The 23,003-nt window shown below is 48.1% G+C and overlaps 1 protein-coding gene across 3 annotated transcripts in view; it reads right to left on the bottom strand.

The window, feature by feature from the left end:
• The window catches only part of LITAF (lipopolysaccharide induced TNF factor), a 39,726-nt gene extending 19,718 nt beyond the window's left edge, over positions 1–20,008 (bottom strand). The window contains exon 1 of one of the 3 annotated variants that reach the window (XM_054453353.1): positions 19,880–20,008. The gene's annotated coding sequence lies outside the window, so the exon portion shown is untranslated. Of the gene's footprint in view, positions 1–19,443; positions 19,592–19,708; positions 19,828–19,879 lie in introns of those variants that run through there. The other 2 variants (XM_054453355.2, XM_054453352.2) reach the window with 2 other exon arrangements.
• Positions 20,009–23,003: the final 2,995 nt, after the last annotated feature.

Below are 23,003 nucleotides of genomic sequence, written 5' to 3'. Positions count from 1 at the left end.
TGGAAAGATGTCAAGAGGGTAGTTCCAGGCCAGGCACGGTGGCTCACGCCTGTAATCCCAGCATTTTGGGAGGCTGAGGTGGGTGGATCACTGGAGGTCAGGAGTTCAAGACCAGCCTAGACAACATGGTGAAATCCGGCTCTAATAAATACACAAAAATCAGCCAGGCGTAGTGATGCACCCCTGTAATCCCAGCTATGTGGGTGGCTGAGGCAGGAGAAGTGCTTCAACCCAGGAGGCGGAGGTTGCAGTGAGCTGAGATCATGCCACTGTGCTCCAGCCTGGATGACAGAGCGAGACTCTGTCTCAAAAAATAAAGAGGGTAGTTCCAGCAGGGCACAGTGGCTCACACCTGTAATCCCAGCCAGCACTTTGGAAGCCTGAAGCGGGAGGATGGCATGAGCCCAGGAGTTCGAGACCAGCCTGGGCAACACAATGAGACCCCATCTCTACCAAAAAGATAAAAATTAGCCAGGAGTGGTGGTATGCACCTGCAGTCCCAGCTACTTAAGAAGCTCAGTGGGGAGGATCACCTGAGCCTGGGAGGCAGAGGTTGCAGTGAGCCATGTTTGCACCACTGTACCCCAGCCTGGGCAACAGAGCAAGACCCTGTCTCAAAAAAAAAAAAAAAAAAAAAAGAGAGAGAGGGTAGTTCTTACCACTGTATTATCCATTCAGAACCTTGAGTCATGAGCAGGCTCCCCAATGTCCCCACCCCATCAAATTCAGAAATACTTGTCACTCCACACTCATCACCTGGTCCTTGGGGTAGCCCTAAAGCCACTTGTTCAATGGGGACAAGGTGCCATCCATTCCCCAGAAATGACACTGGCTTTCTTCACAGGTATCAAGCAGATTCTGAGTCTCTAACTTGCTGGTACCCCAAGATGTCACAATGTCAACAGTTCCAGCCAACAGGTGTGGAGAAGTAAGGGGACATGGAGTTGCCACCGTGTAAGTGCTCCACCTTCAGTGCTTGCTTGTGACACTGAAGGTACACCCTTGTCTTTTTTTTTTTTTTTTTTTTTTTTTGAGATAGAGTCTCATTCTGTTGCCCAGGCTGGAATGCAGTGCCACGACCTCGGTTCACTGCAACCTCCGCCGCCCGGGTTCAAGCGATTCTCTCACCTCAGCTTCCTGAGTAGCTGGGACTACAGGCATGCGCCACCAAGCCCAGCTAATTTTTGTATTTTTAGTAGAGACAGGGTTTCACCATATTGGCCAAGCTGGTCTCAAACTCCTGACCTCAAGTGATCCACCCACTTCAGCCTCCCAAAGTGCTGGGATTACAGGCGTGAGCCACTGTGTCCAGCCTGACACCCTTGTCAAAGGAGTCTCAGGGCCTTTTTTCTCCCTGACCCCATCCTTTCTGGTGAAATGGCCAACAGGCAGGCAGGGCCCAAAAGGGAAGGAGGAGTAGGACTGATAGTGCCCAAGACTGAGAACTGCCCTTGAGCAACTGAACAGGACGCAGGGGCTTCCGAGCAGAATCCCATCAAGAATTGGCCTGGTGGGGAAACTGAGGCCACTAAGCTCAGAGATAATACAGGCTGGACATCTCTGCCTGGTGCCCAAGATAAATTTCTTTTTTTGAGAAGGAGTCTCACTCTATTGCATAGGCTGGAGCACAATGGCACCTACATAGCTCACCACAGGCTCAAAGTCCTGGGCCCAAGTGATCCTCCCACCTCAGCCTCCCAAGTACCTGGGATTACAGGCACATACCACAGTGCCTGGCTAATTTTTAATTTTTTTGTAGAGATGAGGTCTTGCCATGTCACCCAGGCTGGTCTCGAACTCCTGGCCTCAAGTGATCCTCTTGCCTTGGCCTCTCAAAGTGCTGGGATTAAACCAAGATAATTTAACATATGAAAATTTCAGAAACACCTCTGTGTGTCCCCCTGTTATTTACAAGAGTCACAGAGTCACTCATAGCTCAGGGACAGCAGGAATGGCGTGGACTACGGCCTGGCCAACTGAATACCCAACTGTTACTCAGAGTGAAGAGAAGACACAGATGACGGTGAACAGGCAGGGCATGAAGAGGGAAATAAAAAGGGCTAAAAGAAAGGTAAGACAATGGGGCCGAGCGTGGTGGCTCACGCCTGTAATCCCAGGACTTTGGGAGACAGAGGCAGGTGGATCACTTGAGGTCAGAAGTTCAAGACCAGCCTGGCCAACATGGCAAAACTCTTGTCTTTACTAAAAATATAAAAATTAGCCAGGTGTGGTGGTGCTTGAATGTAATTCCAGCTACTTGGGAGGCTGAGGCAGGAGAATTGCTTGAACCTGGGAAGCGGAGATTGCAGTGAGTCGAGATGTACTGCTGCACTCCAGCCTGGGCCACAGAGCGAGACTTTGTCTCAAAAAAAAAAAAAAGTTAAAATGGCAGAATTTTAAGGCAGGTCAAATCTTTAAGAGCAGAAACTCTAAGACCCAGCCTCCTTGGTTCAAATCCCAACTCTGCCACTTCTAGGGTGTGCAAACAGGGGTGAGTTGCCAAATTTCTCTCAGGTTTCCTCACCTGGAAAATGGGCCAACAATAGTACTTACACTTCAGAGGGCTGCTGTGAGAATGGAGTCAGCAAAATATACTGGAACATTGGGTAAGCAGGTTACTATTATATAAACACGCAGCTGTCATTACAGAGGAGAGTAAAACCCAGGGAGGGGGTGACTTTCCCACAGTCACACCGGGGCTTCACTGCGAGAGGCAGGAGGACCCAGGCACAGACCTCAACCCGCCACAGGGGCCTGTTCTGTACCCAGTACCCTCCACGGCTTCACAGGTAGACATACACTTGTTTGGCTAAATCCGCTACAGTCTGACCTTTCCCACACCTACCCGCAGTGTGGTCGACAGAATAATACTCCCCAAAATTGTTCACAGCCTAATCCCTGGAAGCTCTGAGTATGTGACCTTAAGTGGTAAAGAGAGACTTTGTGTATGTGATTAAAAATCTTGAGATGAGGGGGTTATTCTGGATTAACCAGGTAGGCCCAGTGAAATCACAAAGGTCCTTATAAGAGAAAGGTAGAGAAGTTCGAGACCAGCCCTGGCCACATAGAGAGACCTCATCACTACAAAAATTACAAAAATTACTATAAATCATGCTGCTATAAAGACACATGCACACGTATGTTTATTGCCGCATTATTCACAATAGCAAAGACTTGGAACCAACCCAAATGTCCAACAATGATAGACTGGATTAAGAAAATGTGGCACATATACACCATGGAATACTATGCAGCCATAAGAAATGATGAGTTCATGTCCTTTGTAGGGACATGGATGAAATTGGAAATCATCATTCTCAGTAAACTATCGCAAGAACAAAAAACCAAACACCGCATATTCTCACTCATAGGTGGGAATTGAACAATGAGAACACATGGACACAGGAAGGGGAATATCACACTTCGGGGACTGTTGTGGGTTGGGGGGAGGGGGGAGGGATAACATTGGGAGATATACCTAATGCTAGATGTCGAGTTGGTGGGTGCAGTGCACCAGCATGGCACATGTATACATATGTAACTTACCTGCACATTGGGCACATGTACCATAAAACCTAAAGTATAATAATAATAATAATAATAATAATAATAATAATAAAGAAAAAAAAAAAAAAAGAAAAAAAAAAAAAAATTACAAAAATTATCAGGGTGTGATAGCGCACATGTATCGTCCCAGCTACTTGGGAGGCTGAGGTGGAAGGAGGCTGTGGGGTGGGGTCTAGGGGGTTGAGGCTGCAGTGAGCTGTGGCTGCACCACTACACTCCGGCCTGGGCAACAGAGCAAGACCTCTGTTGGGTTTAAATGTAGAAGAAGGAAGCTGTTGGCTTTGAAGCGGGAGGAAGGAGCCATAAGTTAAGAAATGCAGGCGGCCTCTAGAAGCTGGGAAAGGCAAGACAGTGGATTTTCCCCGGGAGCCTCCAGGAGCACAGTCCAGCTGACACTGCTATTTTTTTTGTGTTGTTGAATCCAAGTCTCACTCTGTCACCCAGGCTGGAGTGTAGTAGCGCGATCTCAGCTCACTGCAACCTCCTCCTCCCGGGTTCAAGCGATTCTCCTGCCCCAGCCTTCTGAGTAGCTGGGATTACAGGCACCCAACACCATGCCTGGCCAATTTTTGTATTTTAGTAGAGATGGAGTTTCACTCTGTTGACCAGGCTGGTCTCAAACTCTTGACCTCAGGTGATTCGCCTGCCTCGGCCTCCCAAAGTGCTGGGATTACAGGCGTGAGCCACTGCGCCCAGTCGACACATTGATTTTAATCTGGTGAAGCCCACTGCAGACTTCAGGCTCCAGAACTGGAAGATACTACATTCACGTTACCTAAGCCACTGAGTTCGGGGTAACGCGTTAGAAAACTTATCCATCCACCCTCATAGCTGGGTTGCCCAGATTCCCCACTGGCCCTGCAGATTCTCAATGGGCACTCTTCCCCTTCCCACAGCAGGGGGCACCAGGCAGAGATCAGACCCCCTCAACCTCCCACCTTAACCCCCAGGCATCTGTCCGCCTGCCCTGGGCTCAGAAGCAGCCCTCCTCCTCTGGCTCCGACTTCACTTTAATCTGGTGAATGTGGCCATCTCTAGGTGGGAGTGGGCCCTATGCTTTCTGGGAGGGACTGTGCTCAATGTCCCCTCTTGCCAATCATGCCCTCTCGGCTGGCTCCTTTCCTGAGGTCTCCTAAATGGTTTAATCTTTCCGGGCACGGTGGCTCATGCCTGTAGTCCCAGCACTTTGGGAGGTGAGGCGGGAAGATCACTTGAATCCAGGAGTTCAAGACCAGCCTGAGCAAAATGGCAAAACTCTTTTTAATTAGCCAGGCATGGTGGTGTGCACCTGTAGTCCCAGCTACTCACCGGGCTAAGGTGGGAGAATCACTTGAGCCCAGGAGTTTGAGGCTGCAGTGAGCTGTGATCACGCCACTGCACTCCTGCCTAGGTGAAAGAGCAAGACCCTATCTCAAAAAAAATAAATAAATAAACAGATCAAAACAAAATCCCCCTCCTGCCTGAGCCTGGGTCCTCAGCCCCTCCAGTGACCTGCCTCTCCTCCAAATCCACCTTCCACGTCAAGTCACTTCCTGTTCCCTTCCTGCTCCCCAGGGATGCAGAGTCTGCACGAAGCCCTTGTGGTTCCCCCCACCCCTCAACCTCAAACGCATCAAGCTGACCACAGCCCTCCCCTAGACAACACGCCGAGTCCTCATGCATGAGGTGATGCTCCAGTCCTCCTCAAAAGCAGGGAGATGCAGATAAAACCACACAGAGACAGATGATCGGGCTGAATATCGTCAGCGAGAAGTCACATGACATCACACACCTGCTGACGGGACATCACACACCTGCTGACTGACGGGACGAGGTGAGAAGGGTCTCTGTGGCCTTCCTCCCCTAAACCCGCAGCCCCACGTAGTCATGAGAAAACCAGCCACAGGGCACCAGGCCAGCGCTCCTCAAAACTGTCAAGGTCACAGAAAACAGGAAAGTCCAAGAAACTGTCAGAGACCAGAGGAGATTGAATAGAGAGGTGACAACTGAATACGACGTAGAACCCCGGCACAGAAAAGCCTTAGTTGGAAAAACTGGTGATGTCCAAATAAAGCCTGGACTTTGGTAAACAGTAACACAGCGGTGTCAGAGAAGCAGTTGTGGCCAGTGTCCCACAGGGAAGTAGATGCTGGGTGACAGTAAATGGGAGCTCTCTGTATTAATTGTACCAATTTTCTGCACACCTCATGCTCTTTTTTTTTTTTGAGACAGGGTCTCACTCTGTCACCCAAGCTGGCATGCAGTGGTGCAATCTCAGCTCACTGCAACCTCCGCCTCCTGGGTTCAAGCAATTCTCATGCCTCAGCCCCCTGAGTAGCTGGGACTACAGGCATGCACCACCATGCCTGGCTAACTTTTTGTATTTTTGGTAGAGATGGGGTCTCGCTATGTTGCCCAGGCTGGTCCCAAACTCCTGACCTCAAGCGATCCACCTGCCTCGGCCTCCCAAAGGCCAGGGGTTACAGGAGTGAGCCACTGCACCCAGCCATAAAAGATTTTTTTAAACCCCATAACCGATGCCATGATATCATGATACCATTTTTCACCCATCCACCGGGCAAAGAGCAAAATGTTGGTAACACACACACAGAGCTAGCCTGAGTATGGATAAACTGAGGCTCCTGCAACAGAAACAGCCAACCAAATTTAATATGCACAAGTCCAGCAACTCTTCCTCTAGAAATGTGTGCTGGCAATAACCCACACATGTAGCTGAAATGACAAAATGACAAGCACATGGGGTATTCAGTACAGCGTTGCGGGTAACAGCAGAAGCCTAGTCCGCCAGCAAGGCAAGGGTACCAATCAAGGATGGTCCCTCCCCACAAGGTACTGAAACGAGGAAGAGTTTTATTTGGCAATCACCACCAAGATATACTATCACGTTTAATGAGGCAGGAGAGTGTTTGTAGTGTGCCACCATTTGTGTATGGTGAGAGAAGAAGATATACTTTTTTTTTTTTTTTTTTTTTTTTTTTAGGAGTCTTGCTCTGTTGCCCAGGCTGGAGTGCAGTGGCGTGATCTCGGCTCACCGCAACAACCTCTGCTTCTCAGTTTCAAGCACCTCTCCTGCCTCACCCTCCCAAATAGCTGGGATTACAGGCGCCCACCACCACACCCAGCTAATTTTTGTCTTTTTAGTAGAGACGGGGTTTCACCATGTTGGCCAGGCTGGTCTCGAACTCCTGACCTCAAGTGATCCTCCCGCCTCGGCCTCCCAAAGTGCTGGGATTACAGGCATGAGCCAAGGTGCCCGGCTTTTTTTTTGTTTTTTTTTTTTTGTTTTTTTTAAAGACAGGTTCTCACTGGGTTTTTTAAAGACAGGTTCTCACTGGGTTGCCCAGGCTGGAGGGCAGTGGCATGATCACGGCTCATTGCAGTCTGGAGCTCCCAGGCTCAAGCGACCCTCCTGCCTCAGCTTCCAGAGCAACTAGGACTACAGGTGTGCACCACCACACCCAGCTAATTTTTTTATTTTTTGGAGGGACGGGGTCTCACTGTGTTGACCAAGCTTGTCTCAAACAATCCTCCCACCTTGGACTCTGAAAGCGCTGGGATTACAGGCATGAGCCATCACGCCTGGCCTAGTATTTCTTCGTATAATATGCATAAAATGTCTCCAAAGGCATACATAAGAAACTTAACAGTCGGTGTTTGTAGGGAGGGGAACCAGGTGGACTAGGGGATGGGGTGCGACAAACACTGGTCACTTTTACACCCTTGCTGGTCTTCCGTATCTTGAGCCATAGTAACATTACATATTTACAAAATACATACTTTTTTAATTAAAAAAGAAAGTCTCCTCTGCAAACCTGTCTCTGCTCCCCTCAGGCCTCTGTCCCAGGTCCTTCCCGCCTCTGGGTAAAGGTGATGTCATCACAGCCCTTTGGGTTCCTGCCCAGCACCTGGCCCTGGGACCTTCCCTGTTTGCAGAGTGATTAAAGCTTCTAATTATTTCTATTTGGTAAGAAGATGTTCCCTTTACCACTCCCACTATATCAACCCCAAAATTTGCACTAACAACATCCTATTTGTCAATATAAAGTTCTTTTTTCTCTTTTTTCAGACAGTCTTATTCTGTGGCCCAGGCTGGAATGCAGTGGCGTGACCTTGGCTCACTGTAACCTCTGCCTCCCGGGTTCAAGCGATTCTCCTGCCTCAGCCTCCCAAATAGCTGGGATGACAGGTGCATGCCACCACGTGACCTTGGCTCACTGTAACCTCTGCCTCCTGGGTTCAAGCGATTCTCCTGCCTCAGCCTCCCAAATAGCTGGGATGACAGGTGCATGCCACCACGCTCAGCTAATTTTTTTATTTTTAGTAGAGACAGGGTTTCACCATGTTGGCCAGGCTGGTCTCGACTCCTGACCTCAAGTGATCCGCCCACCTCAGCCTCCCAAAGTGCTGGCATTACAGGCGTGAGCCACTGCACTCGGCCTAAAGTTCTTTTTTTTCATGTTGCACTATGATCCAGTTTTCCTCCAGGGGGTTCTAAAGACCAATGGTGGACAAGGGATTAGGAGATGTGGACCCTCCCTTGCCGGCCTTATGGGACCTATATAGGGAGGCAAAGTCAACCAACAGGGGCAGATGTGGGAGAGATATGAAGGGGAGACTGGGTATACTTTCTTTTTTTGAGGGGGAGGGGTACGGTTCCTAGGAGCGAGTGGAGGATCTGGGGACAAGGGCAAGGGGGCAGATCTGGGTACAGCGGGGACAGACACCCAGAAGCCATGTACCTGTGTCCCGTGGGGCAGGTGAGCAGTGCAGGACCAGGAGAGTAAGGTCTTGTTACAGGAGCCTTTACACCACAAGGTGGGCACCAGCGCCTGGGTTTATGGGGGACCCCACCAAAGGGGCTTCTATTTCAAAAACCAGCAGCCCAAGAACAACTTGAAAACCCCCAGAGGGATTCAACTCCTGCCAAGAAGGAGAGTTCAGAGTCTAAAAATAAGCTTCAAAACCGAGAATACCAAGAGAACCACCCACCGCAGAAGCCATCCCAACAACTCGCCGTCAGCGTAAACACACATCAAAGGTCTCACGGCCCATGGCCAAGGGTGTCTTGTCCCGAGAACACAAAAAACCACGTTGAAATACAGCAGAAACCCCAGTCTCCATAGCTTCTGGTGTTGCTTCATTCTGACCCATAGCCTCTGTAAACATTCCCCCGAAAAAAGTATCTTAACCTTTTTCTTTTCTTTTTTCTTTCTTAAACCGAACTTTGTTTTACAATCAGGGTCTCACTGTGTTGCCAAGGCTGCAGTGCAGTGGCGCAATCATAGCTTACTACAGCCTCGAACTCCTGGGTTCGAGTGATCCTCCCACTTCAGCCTCTCGAGCAGCTGGGACTCCAGGCACACGCCACCATGATTAGCTAGTTTTTTAATTTTTAATTTTTTGTAGAGACGGGGTCTCACTATGTTGCCCAGGCTGGCCTCAAGTGATCCTCCCAAAGCGTTACAGGCATAAGCCACTGCACCCAGCCTTAATCTTTTTCTAAAATCAATCCCAGCTGGGCACGGTGGCTCATGCCTGTAATCCCAGTGCTTTGGGAGGCCGAGGTGGGTGAATCACTTGAGGTCAGGAGTTCGAGACCAGCCTGGCCAACATGGTGAAACCCCATCTCTACTAAAAATACAAAAATTAGCTGGGCAAGGTGGTGCATGCCTGTAGTCCCAGTTACTCAAGAGGCTAAGGCATGATAATTGCTTGAACCTGGGAGGTGGAGGTTGCAGTGAGCTGAGATCGCACCACTGTATTCCAGCCTAGGCAACAGAGCAAGACACCGTCTCAAAATAAAAAAAATAAGTAAATAAATAAATAAATTCCCATATTCCTCTCTGCTTTCTTACAATCTGAAAAAAAAAAAAAAAAAAAAGAGAGAGAAAGAGAAAAAGAGAAAGGAAAGGAAAAATGCTTGTGTCTACATCTGTGGTTCTACACTGTCCCAGGCTGCCAACAGTCCAACATGGGGCTAATGGCAGCTCCATCCCACCAACACAATTTGCTGCTTCAAAGCCTCTGAGGACTTGGACACCAGCAGAACCGAGCGTGCAAGGACTCTGTGTAAAGTAAGAGTTCACAGTTGCCTTGGGCGCCTCCTCTGAGTGAGGTAAACAGGCTTGGGCATCTGCTTTGATGATAAATATATACCTTATTTGGGAGTCTTCTATTTGCTTACTTCCTTTGTTCTGGCCAAATTCCAGATGACTGCAGGTAGTCTAACTGTCTGAAAATTCCAGAAAACAGCAGTCTTGCCTGTAGCAAGACTTACGGATAATGTGGGAACAGGGTGGTGGCAGACATTGCCTGTCACGTGCTTTTCATGCCTGTTTCACATCCCCTGGCTGACACCACATGATCTAGCCCTTGATGACATATGCCTTCCTCCTGCATCCTAATTGCTTCCTGTCTGCAAGTTAGGTTCTATTAATATTTCCCTAACTGGACCATATTATGTTACCCTCTGCCCACCCCAGGGGAAGGGATGTGATCTATATTTCCCCACCAGGTCTTGAGAAAGCCACGTGCATCTGACATCCTTGCACAGCTGAGGTCTCCTGTGCCCATATGGCACATCTATCCCATCTATGACAGGGTATCTATGGCATCAGCTCATTAGAAGTGTCTATTTTTTTTTTTTGAGACGGAGTCTCCCTCTGTTGCCCAGGCTGGAGTGCAGTGGCACAATCTCGGCTCACTGCAACCTCCACCTCCCAAGTTCAAGCAATTCTCCTGCCTCAGCCTCCCGAGTAGCCGAGATTACAGGCACCCACCACCACGCCCAGCTAGTTTTTGTACTTTTAGTAGAGATGAGGTTTCACCATGCTGGCTAGGTTGGTCTCAAACTCCTGACCTCAAGTGATCCACCCACCTCAGCCTCCCGAAGTGCTGGGATTACAGGTGTAAGCCACCACACCCAGCCAGAAGTGTCTATTTTTTAAAGAAGAAAAGACAAATCTTCCTCACTGACAAATTCCAAATAGTATGAGTAGATACTCCCCCTCCAGGGGATGTACTTTTATTTTATTTTCTTTTTTTTGAGACAGGGTCTCACTCTGTCACCCAGGCTGGAGTGCAGTGGCACCATCATAGCTTACTATGGCCTCAGCCTCCTGGGCTCAAGCGATCCTCCTCCCTCAGCCTCTCGAGTAGTTGTGACTGCAGGTGTGCATCAACAAGCCCAGCTAATTTTCTATTTTTTGTAGAGATGGGGTCTTGCTCATTCCACTATTTCCAGGCTGGCATGCAGTGGCTTGATCGTAACTCACTGCAGCCTTCAACTCCTGGGCTCAAGTGATCCTCCCACCTCAGCCTCCTGAGTAGCTGGGGCTACAGGTGTGCACCACCACACCTAGCGATTTTTTTTTTAACTTTCTGTAGAGATGAGGGTCTCAATATGTTGCTCAGGCTGGTCTTAAACTCGTGGGTTCAAGTAATCCACCAGCCTCAGCCTCCAAAAGTGCCGGGATTACAGGCATGAGCCATGGCACCCGGCAGGAGGTGGAACTTAATCTCTCCCTTTCCTCTCCTGTGTGCGGGCTGGACTCCATGACTCTCTTTCAAAGAACAGAGTTGCCAGGCGTGGTGGCTCATGCCTGTAATCCCCGCACTTTGGGAGACCAAGGCGAGTGGACCACCTGAGGTCGGGAGTTCGAGACCAGCCTGGCCAACATGGGGAAACATGTCTATATACAGGCACATGCCTGTAATCCCAGCTACTCAGTAGGCTGAGGCAGGAGAATTGCTTGAACCCAGGAGACAGAGGTTGCAGCGAGCCAAGATCGCACCATTGCACCCTAGCCTGGGCAACAAGAGCAAAACTCCGTCTATGAAAAGGGAAAGAGAGTAAACTACAAGTGAGAAAATCTGGCAAATACCTCCTTTTCACTCTCTCTCTTGATATTAATTAACATCAGGAATACTTTACTCTCTCCCTTGATATTAACATCTGGAATGTCATGTGCATATCATGTGCCCTCTCATGTGACAGGATGAGAAGGACACTTCACCTCCGTGGTCTTCTCCTCCCAGAACCCACAACCCCAGTGTAATCATGAGAAAAATATCAGACAACCCTGATTTGAGGGAAATTCTACAGAATCCCTGATCTTCAAAAAGTGTCAAGGTTATGAAAAACAAAGCAAGACTGAGAAACTAACATAGCCAGGCTGGCTGAGGAGACAAGATGACTAAATGCAATGTGGGGCCAGGCACAGTGGCTCATGCCTGTAATCCCAGCACTTTGGGAGGCCGAGGCAGGTGGGTCACCTGAGGTCGGGAGGTCGAGACCAGCCTGGCCAACATGGAGAAACCCCATCTCTACTAAAAATACAAAAATTAGCTGGGTGTGGTGGTGCGTGCCTGTAATCCCAGCTACTCGGGAGGCTGAGGCAGGAGAGTTGCTTGAACCCGGGAGGCCAAGGTTGTAGTTAGCTGAGATTGTGCCATTGCACTGCAGCCTGGGCAACAAGAACAAAACTCTGTCTCAAAAAAATAAAATAAAATATATCAATGCAATGTGGTACCCTGGGTTAGGACCCTGGCCCAGAAAAAAGGACATCAGTGGGAGAACTGGGAACTCCAAATAAAGTCTGGAGTTTGGTGAACAATAACACACCCTCATCAATTTCTTGGTTTGACAAATATACTGTGTGATGTAAGATGTTAATAATGGAGAGAACCAAGAAATGGGTGAGGAACTCCCTGTACTAACTTCACAACTTTCTTGCAAATCAAAAATTATGCCAAAATTAAAAGTTTATTTAAATACCTTCAGGGATCACACTTATAAATGAGTCAAATAGGTGATGGGGCTCAGGACACACCACCCCAAAATATGACTGTAGGAGACTAGAATATGTCACCTCAGGATCTATTTCTTTGGCATATTTCGAGCTGATTATTCTGAGAAACTGCAGACACAGGAGTAGCTCTGAAAAGCTGTCCTTTGATACAATAAACTGAAATCTACAGGTTGATTATCCCAAATGTGAAAATCCAAAATCTGAAACGTTGTGAACACAGACATGATGCTCAAAGGAAATATTCATTGGAGCATTCTGGATTTTGGATTTTTGGATTAGAGATGCTGAACCAATAAGTAGAATGCAATATTTCAAAATCTGAAAAAAAAAATCCAAAATCTGAAACACTTCCGGTCCCAAGCATTTCAGAGAAGAGATACTTGATCTGTGTAAACGAAAGTGACTATCATAGGACCCTCATCAGCCAGGGAAGTTTTTTTTTTTTTTTTTTTTTTTTTTTGAGACAGAGTCTCATTCTGTGGCCCAGGCTGAAGTGCAGTGGTGTGATCTCAGCTCACTGCAACCTCCGCCTCCCAGGTTCAAGCGATTCTCCTGCCTCAGCCTCCTGAGTAGCTGGGATTACAGATGCCTACCACCACACCTGGCTAATTTTTGTATTTTTAGTAGAGACAGGGTTTCACCATGTTGGCTAGGCTGGTCTTGAACTCCTGACCTCATGATCCACCCACCTTGGCCTCCCAAAGTGCTGGGATTACAGGCATGAGCCACCGTGCCCGGCTGGAAGATCTTAACTTAGGAGCGGAGACTGAAGGCTGACACCTGGTCACAAGCCATCACCTGTTCTTCTGAGGCTACTCTGAGACAATTTTCATCATTCAAGAGACTTTTTATCTGCATAAAAAGGCAACCTTTGTTCACCATACATTTCCTCCCCTTACCCTTCCATAACCTATCACCACCTGCCTCCAGAAGCCCCAAGCCCCTATTCCTTTTTCTTTTTTATTTTGAGACAGGGTCTTGGTCTGTCACTCAGCTGGAGTGCAGTGGCGCTATCTTGGCTCACTGCAGCCACAACCTCCCAGGCTTAAGCGATCCTCTTGCCTCAGCCTCCAGAGTGGCTGGGACCACAGGCATGCGCCACCATGCCAGGCTAATTTTTGTATTTTCTGTAGAGACAGGGGTTTGCTATGTTGCCCAGGCTGATCTTGATCTCCTGGGCTTAAGCAATCCTCCTGCCTTGTCCTCCCAGAGTGCTGGGATTACAGGCATGAGCCACCACACCCAGCCCCTTACTGCTTTTTTGTAGCTCAGGCACACTATATAAACTTCAATTATCTGACCTTGCTTTGAGTTTCACTTTCTGTGGGACTCCCACATTTATGCATGGAATAAATTTGTATGTATTTTCGTCCATTAACCTATCATCGGTTTATTTCATAGACTCAATTATGGTACCTTCAGAAGGCAGAAAGAAAGTCTTCTCTCTCCCCTACATAGGCCAAGAGTAAGAAAAACTATAAGGTGAAATAGAATAGGCAGGTCTTACCCCAAAGCACTCAAGTTCAATTTAAAAAAACAAAATTTGAGTGCTTTGGGGTGAGGCTCATGCCTGTAATGGCAATACTTTGAGAGGCCAAGATGGATGGATCACTTGACTCCAAGAGTTTGAGACCAGCCTGGGCAACATGGCGAAACCCTGTCTCTACAAAAAAAACCACTAAAATTAGTGTGGTGGCTGAGGTGGAAGGATGGCTTGAGCTCGAGAGGGAGGTTGAGGCTGCATGGAGCTGTGATCACGCCACTGTACTCCAGCCTGGCCAAAAGAACAAGGCCCTATCTCAAAAAATATATAAATAAATAAAGTATATTTTGGTTAAATGCCAAAGATTAAGTGGGGGGAAAAGGAGAATTTCTGATACTTCTAACTGATGAGGTGAAAAATAAAAAATAAAATAAAATAAAAAGATACCTAGAATTTCAGCAAAAGAACAGGTTTTAAAGGAATCTCCCAAACTCTGCCCAGCTGAATGCATATTTACACCTGACCACAAGTCTGCACTCCCCTCGAAAGGTATTTCACAACTTCTACAAAGGAAGGACAACAAAATTGAGCTCACAGAAGCAAAGAACTGTGGTTACTGGAGGTTACAAAGGGGAGGGGAAGAGAGGCTAGAGAGAGGTTGGTTAATAGGTACGAAGTTACAGTTCAATGGGAGGAATAAGTTCTACTGTTCTGTAGAACTGTAGGATGAATATGGTTAACAATCATTCAGTGTATATTTTCAAATAGCTAGAAGAGAGAATTCTGAATGCTCACAACACAAAGAAACGATAAGTGTTTGAGGTGATGAACATGCCAATTACCCTTTGATCAATTACACACTGGAGACATGTAAGAAAATATCACTCTTTATCCCATAAATGTGTATGATTATTATGTGTCAACTAAAAATAAAAGAGAAAATGGTCCATGGCTTTTTAAAGGGTTTGAAAACAAGAGCAAGATATAGTGAAATATCTATTTCACTCACAACGGAAAAAAAAAAGAAAAGAACTCCCCACAAAGCTTTAGCCACACGTGGGTGGTAAACTCTTCTAAAAATATATCCTCAAGCTGTGTATAGAACTGTTTTCTACATTTGGGTATCAGATCAAGACATAAAAGGGCAAGGCCTTCAGAAAGATAAAGCGGCTTTTTAACTACCAACTTAATCCTCGAAGATCGATTCTTCCAGGAAGAAAAAGGAGAAATATTCAATTCTTTTCTGGTCTCCATCTCCCAGCCCCCAGAAAAGAAACACTAAGCTAGGCCCATGAATATGTATATCGCAGAAATGACCCCAGAATAAAAAACGGATTCCTTAGGCAAAAGAAGGGCACTCACATGCAAATTGTCAGGTCTCCTAAGAAAATAGACTAGTTTGTAAACAAGAAAGAGAACCAGCTGCGAGGGTCAAAAAGGTCTGGTCTTTTAGGGTCTCTGGAGAAAAACGTTATTTCCAATAATGTGAGCACAGTGGATCCTGACTATAATCAACTTTCAGGAACTATCCAAATTGTACACTTATTAAATTGAATATTGCTTAAAATTATTAAACTAAGGAGGGTCACCTGGCAGATTTTAAGCTACAACAATTCTGCAATATGGTTTTTGTTGTCATGGAATTTAACCTGTCTGTCATTCCTGAAAATGTTCAAGGTGAATGGTGCGTCTTAAGCCATAAATGGTTAAGCAGGAAGGATTCAGACAAAAGGGGAAACGCAGACCTCCAGCTCTTTGGGAAAGGAAGCGAGAAATTGGCCTTCGGTTATTTGATCCCAAACAAATTCCAGTTTCAGTAGACCTCAGTAAAAGTACAGAAGCTCAGAGGGAAATATTTTAGAGAAATGTGTGCCAATTCCATCTTCTGAGTTCAGGCTGTTTCTGCAGGGTGGTATGTCCCACAAGTCAAAGATAAAGTTACCACAATCTTAAAGCCAGGTTCAAGCATGGCGTAATGACAAATCACAGTGATTTGTGGAATGGAAAATGCTTCCATCGGGGAGTTGGGCTGCTCCCCCACAATCAGAGTGGGCAGTTTTCCTCTGGACTCCTGGTGAAACCACATCCCCAGTTTCCACGTGAATGACAATTTCTCATCAAACAGTGCAAGGAGATCATTAATAAGACTGAGACTGCATTAGGATACAAAACTGTATGAACGCTGATGACAATTTCATAGAAAACAGGCACAAAGACAAAAGACAGAAGCCGCCCGATAAGGACAGCCAGTGGTAGCTGTTTCATTCTATGAGATTATGCCTTTCTTCTTTATCTTCCACACTTTAATATTTTTTAATAAAAAATTTCGAACTATCAGTGCATCATCTAGGAATAACCTCATGGATTCAAGTTTAAGGCAAGTCATCATTAAGCTCTTAAACTTACCTGAGGCACACTGTCAATTAATTCTAAGGCTCCATGAGCTAAATAGCTTAAATTCTCCAACATTATTTTCTCTGAAGCCTCCAGCTTTGGATCCTGGTATATAAACTCCTACCTACTACGAGGTGAGCAGAGAATTACCATCATATAGACACCGTCCAGAATGGTTCCTTTCTTGTGTCCATGCCTTAAGCTCTAAGAAATTACACAATTCTTCTACTGAAATAACCTGCAGCCAAGGGACAACTTCATTAGCTACAAAGCTGTTGTCACCTGTGTCCAGAGTGTCAATCCACACAGGCTCAAACAACAAGATGAAATTATGAGGACCCTGGAAAATGCCACTTGACCTCAAATAACAATTCTTAGGCAAGTAAACATCAATCAAGTTCAGAACAGATCATGGGTGGCCAAACGGACCCGGGAGACGTCAAAAATGTGTGTGCTAAAGAAACACAGAACTAAGGAAGTCTATTTACCTGATAGACCGCCTCACCCATGGGGCTATTTTCACTGCTGTAAAAGCGAAAACAAATAGAGGACAAGTCACAGTGCCAAGAATACAGGACTTCCTCTTGCAGATCCTCTTTTTTCCACCCTCACTGTAGCTCTGGGGAAATTCCTCTTCAGTGGGAGAAGTTTAAGTCACAAAACGGCACCAGCGCATTCTCAAAGTGCTATTATACACCTCTGAGCAGTGAGGATGGGTAATGTCGGCAAAATATGCACTGTTTATTTTCTTGAAAATTAACTTAGGCTGGAAACGCCTTCCAGCTCCTTCCTCTCAGTGGATTTTCCATTTACTGTCTTCAACCACCTGGGTTTGTCTGTACCTCCTCCACAGCTCTGCTGAGACCCTCCTGTTTGTTTGAACTATGTCCTCATGTTCCTTCTGCCACATGTGCTCAGGCCTCAGTTTTTCCATGAAACTTTCTCTAACTTGGCTGCCTCCTTTCCACTGTTCTCAAGCCCTTTCTGGAGTTACAAGGGCATTAGCAAGCACCAGCTTTTTCGCCAGTGTGTATTTCTACTTTCTACCCATAGCATAAACCCCTCAGGACCAGGAGCCATTCTTCTGCATCCTTTACACAGCAAGGGTAGCGCTTTATTTCTCAACAGCCTGCCCATAAAAGGAACGAAAGTAACAAAGGGAAATGTATTCCCCAAAGACAGTGAATTACACTTCAATCTACTATTTTAGAGACTTAAGAAATGGGCCAGGTGAGGCAGTTCACACCTGTGATCCCAGCATTTTGGGAGGCCGAGGCAGGTGGATCACTAGAGGTCAGAAGTTCGAAAACAGCCTGGCCAACATGGCAAAACCCTGTCTCAACTAAAAATGCAAAAATTACCTAAGCGTGGTGGCACCCAACTGTAATCCCAGCTACTTGGGAGGTTGAGACACTAGAATTGCTTGAACTCCGGCAGGGGGTTGAGGCGGGGTGGGGAGGGTTAGAGGTTGCAGTGAGCCGAGATCGCACCACTGCACTCCAGCCTGGGCAACAGAGTGAGACTGTCTCAAAAAAAAAAAAAAAAAAAAACAAAGAAATTGATCCTACGTCTTAGATCAATCACCCAGTCACTTAATCTGTGAAAACATTACAAGATACTTTCTCAAATGTGAATAAATGCATCAATTATTCATGCCTTAAAGTAACGGGAAAGAGGGAGATGGGCCTCCCTCATGGTAGATTACAATTAAATGTTTCTTAGAGAGTTTGGTGCACATTTAGTTCCCAGAGCAAGGGCTGGTGGAGAAGAAAGCCAAGTGCAACATGGGTGTTACTCTATGCCAGGTAAAGCAAGTCACATGCCATCTAGATCCTGCTCCAACTGATAAAACCAAAACACTGGTGGAATTCCAGATACCAGCTTGCACTTCTCTCTGCAGGCATCTGGGTTAGTCCTAAATAGGAAGTCTGAAAAACAATCACTCTGAGAAGGCAGGGGGTGAGAGGGCAGATGAGGCAGCCAAGCACACATTAAGGCAAATCATGGCTTTCCTAAAGAGGACCCCAAGCTGGGCTTCAGACAGTCTTTGAACCAGCACCAGTGCACCAGGCCAAGGGGAGGGAGGTATCCTCTTTGGGAAGATTGGTAGGATCTTGGAAGACCCCGTGGCTTCCACAAACTGTAGATTTCCCAGTGACCACTGCTAAGTCCATCAGCCAGTGACATCAGCTGCACTGTCGGGAAGTAGAAAACCAGTGAAGGTCCAACTAGCCTGGTCCCTGAAGCATGACTGGCCCTTCCAGAACACACACCTTTCCCCTATCACCTCCTCTCCCTGACCTCGAAGAGCTTCGGGCACACCACCAACTGACCACCTAGATCCACAGTGACCTGCAAACCAGAGCGGAGAGGGTATTTGCCTAGCTTGGCAGGGAGGGGCGAGGTCCACTTCTGCCACCAGTCACCAGCTGGTCCCGCCAGCACCTACCCGGCACCGGCGGTGGACGGTGAGCGGCGTCTGGGCCCAGAGCTGGGTGCCATCAGCAGTGAGAGAACCCCTGCGCTCGCGGGGTGCCCACCTTACCCCGCGGGGAGGGGTCAGGCCTGGGGGCCAAGGCCCGCTTCGCGCTCTGATTTTCACCTTCCCAGGGTCTCCCAGGGGCTTCGGGTGTCCGTCCCGGATCTTGCGCGAACTCGCGGGGGCAGGGGGAGAAACGCGGGTACCCGCGCCCCTAGAAGTCAAATGTTTGGCAAACAGCATTTGGGAATTCGTTGGGGTTTTTTTGTTTGTTTTTGTTTTGTTTCTGAACCCCCGGGGGATATTTCTGGAAATCTCAACCTGAGTCACTAGAGCGAATCGCGCCTTTTTCTAAAAAGCCCAGGGGCCGTCCTCTCCGGGGAGGGGGACGCGGCGGGCCTCGAGGGGCGCTCGTTCGGGTGGGGGCCGGACGACCCCGCCACGCGCGATCGGGCCACTCCGGGACACAAGAACTGAACCCAACCGGAGACGCGGCCGGGACCAGCGCTGGGAGGCCGGACCCCGCCCCGGCCGGGCCCCCACGCCCTCCGCCGCTCCTCGGTGCCCGCGACCCGCCCGGCGCCCCCCGGCCTCCCAGGAGCCCCCAGCCAAGGGCTCAGTGCCCGGGGCCCCCAGCAGGTGCTGGCGCCACGGGCCCCCCGCTGTCTCCCGCTGCCCCCAGCGCCCCGGCGTCCCCGCACCGCACTCACCGCCGCCCGCGCCGCCTGCCGAGCCGGGAGGTCTGAGCTGGCCGCGCGGGCGCCCCGGGAAAAGGGCCGGGCGGCGGGGACGGGGGCGGGGGCTGGACCCGCCGGGGCGGAGCGCGGCCGGCTTGGGCTTCCGGCTTCTCCCGCCCCCGCGGCCCGCACCTGGGCCCCAGGCGAGACCACCGCCGGCTCCCCGCCTCACTCCGATCGCCCCCAGGCTCCACCCCACACCCCGCTCGCTCGCCACCCCAGAGCTCCCCAGGCTTACCCCCGAGACCCTGACGCGGAACTGGTGTCTCCCCCACTCTCCTATCCTGCCCCTGCCTCTCGGTGCCAGCCTGACCCTCCCTCCGGATTTGCCGCTCGCGGCTCTCCCCACTTGCCACCCCCCCCCCCCCCCCCCGCCGCTCCACCACTTCCAGGCGGCAGGACCACCAACCTCGACCCTGCACCCGCGCTGGGGTGCTCCCGGCCCTCTGGAGGGCGGCCCTTCTCTTCCTGTAACTCTACAGAAGCGTCCGGACAAACCAAGACACTCTCTGTGCCTTCGGGCGAGTTACCCACCCTCTCTGAGCTCGGCTTCCTGTCTGCAAAATGGGCACAATAGCGGTCCTGTCTCCTAAGACCGACTGGGAGTTAACTGGGAAGATGGTAAAGTTTTTAGCACAGGACAGGTATTAGGTAAGGCTTATCAGCTGCCTCTCAGCTTTGTGCCCCCAGGGTGGTCCGTGCCCCCAGGTAGGCCTTTCTCAGCCATCACTGAAAGAAAGCTCTGGAAATCAGTAGCTCCTGTTTCCACATCCGCCCCTAAATGGGTGCCGTCTGCCCTTCTGCTTGGAGCCCCATCGGCCGGCTGCAGTGATAACAGCAGCAGCCTGGATCCAGCAGGCTGTCTGGGAAATCATTAGAGGGAATTAAGAAGCATGCCTGGCTTTGAGAGTACACACAGCCAGGAGATGGGCAGAACCCTGATGTGGCCATCCACAAACAAACGCCATTTGGACAGGGAGCTTCCGAGCCCTATGCTGGCAAAGACCTGGATCTTAGAACCCTCCGGTGCCCAAATCCCATGCGTTTACCCGAGGTCCTAAAGATAGTGAGGCCCAGATAGGGAGTGTGGCTTGTCCCGGGTCCCTCAGCAAAGTGTCCCCAGCCCCAAGTTCTTGCCACCTTGAGCCATGTCCACTGACGGGCCACCCTCGGCCGTGGACGAGTTACCAAGTTGGAAGGGATTTCAACGTTCTCCCAAGCATAGGAGGTTGCCACGTAGATGTTATTAGTGCGGGCAATATTTTACTGCTTTTAAAATATGAAGGGGGCGGGTGCAGTGGCTCCTGCCTGTAGTCTCAGCACTTTGGGAGGCCACGGCCAGAGGATCTCTTGAGCCCAGGAGTTCAAGGCCAGGCTGGACAACACAGTGAGACTCCATCTCTATAAAAATTTTTTTAATTAAAAAATAATAATAAAGTGCTGGAGTGGTGGCATGTGCCAGCTACTCAGGAGGCTGAGGCGGGAGGATTCCTTGACCTCCGGAGGTTGAGACTGTAGTGAGCTATAATCGAGCCACTGCACTGTAGCAAGCAAGCAAGAAAGAAAGAAAGAGGGAAAGAGGGAAAAGAAAAAGAAAGGAAGAAAGGAAGAAAGAAAGAAGAGAAAGAAAGAAAGAAAGAAAAAGAGAAAGAAAGAAAGAAAGAAAAAGAGAAAGAAAGAAAAAGAGAAAGAAAGAAAGAGAAAGAAAGAGAGAGAAGGAAAGAAGGAAGGGAGGGAGGGAGAAGAGAAGAACAGGAAATTGGATTACACCCAACCTCTGCCATTCCTCCATTCTCAGGATGCAACCAAGGCTTGCAAAAGTACCAATTATTATACTGACATTAAGACAGAATATCACAGACCATTGCTAGGGAGACATAACACCTAGGGAAAATCTCTGAGATAATGTTCAAGAAACATCCCTGCATGAATGCTTTTCTTCCTTCCTTTCTGTCTCTCCCTCCCTCCCAACCTTTTCTCCTTCCTTCCTTCCTTCCTCCCTTCCTTCCTGTAAAAAGCAGTAGTAAGCCTGAATTTTCTTCTGTCCTTTACTGAATACTACCACATCTTCATTTGTTTTTCTTTCCCCAACTGCTGAGCAGCAACAGGAGCCAGCTTTGTGTTTTTATCCATCCTAAACACTTACCATGGCTGTGAGCTTGCAATTATTTATGGGAGAGCTATAAGACTGTAACTCTTTTCTTTGATCCCCAAAAAACCACAGAGATTGAATTTCCAACCCAAGGCTTCCAACCAGGGGATAAAAGTATACTGGGCCACGTGATCATCTCAACAGACAGAAAAAGCATTTGAAGAAATCCAATAATGCTTTCATGATTAAAAAAAAAAAATACTCAAACTAGAAATAGAAGGGAACTTCCTCAACCTTAGGGCTTCTATGAAAATCCCACAGCTAATGACATACTTAATGGTAAAAGACTGGATGTTTTCCCCCTAAGAACAGGAACAAGCCAAAATGCCCACTCTGGCCACCTCTGTCCAACATTGTCCTGGAGGTTCTGGCCATTGCCATTAGGCAAGAAAAATAAAAGCAACCAGATTGAAAAGGATAAAGTGAAGCTATCTCTATTCACAGGTGATATGATCCTATATGTAAAAACCCTAAAGAATGTACTAAATACATATTATTGCTAATAAACCAGTTCAGCAAAGTTGTGGGATTTAAGATTAACATACAAAAATCAGTTGCTTTTTTTTTTTTTTTTTTTGAGACAGGGTCTCTGTCACCCAGGCTGAAATACAGTGGCTCGATCATAGCTCACTGCAGCCTTGACCTCCTGAGCTCAGGTGATCCTCCCACCTCAGCCTCCTCAGTAGCTGGGACTACAGGCATATACCACTGTGCCCAGCTAATATTTTGTAATTTTTTGTAGAGATAGGGCTTTGCTATGTTGCCCAGACTGGCCTCAAACTCCTGGGCTCAAGCCGTCCTCCTGCCTGGGCCTTCCAAAGTGCTGGGATTACAAGTGTGAGGCACCATGCCCAGCCAGTTGCATTTCTATATACTAGCAATGAGCAATCCAAAAATGAGATTAAGAAAACGGCTCAATTTACAATAGCCTCAAAAGGATAGAAGCTGGGTGTGGTGGCACACACCTGTAGTCCCAGCTACTCAAGAGGCTGAGGCAGAAGGATCCCCTTGAGCATGAGAGTTTGAATCTAGCCTGGGCAACATAGCAAGACCTCATCTCTAAAAAAAAAAGAGACAGAGAGAGAGAATGTAATACTTAGGAAAACGCTTAACTAAGGAAGTTCAAGACCTATACACTGAAAACTACAAAACATTGCTGAAAGAAATTAAAGAAAACCTAAATAAATGGAAAGACATTCATGGGCCAGAAGATTTAATATTGTTAAAGTGGTATATCAGTCAGAAATCTTTCAAAGAAAGAGAGAGGAGATATATACATATACAGATGGTACCAGACTTAATGATGGCTCAATTATGATTTTTTGACTTTATGATGGTGATACACATTCAGAAGAAACCGTACTTCAAGTACCCTTACAAC

The sequence above is a fragment of the Pongo pygmaeus genome, chromosome 18, assembly GCF_028885625.2.
Source record: "Pongo pygmaeus isolate AG05252 chromosome 18, NHGRI_mPonPyg2-v2.0_pri, whole genome shotgun sequence".
Taxonomy (NCBI): domain Eukaryota; kingdom Metazoa; phylum Chordata; class Mammalia; order Primates; family Hominidae; genus Pongo; species Pongo pygmaeus.
The sequence above is the reverse complement of the archived record's forward strand: the minus strand, read 5'-3'. Positions and strand labels throughout refer to the sequence as shown.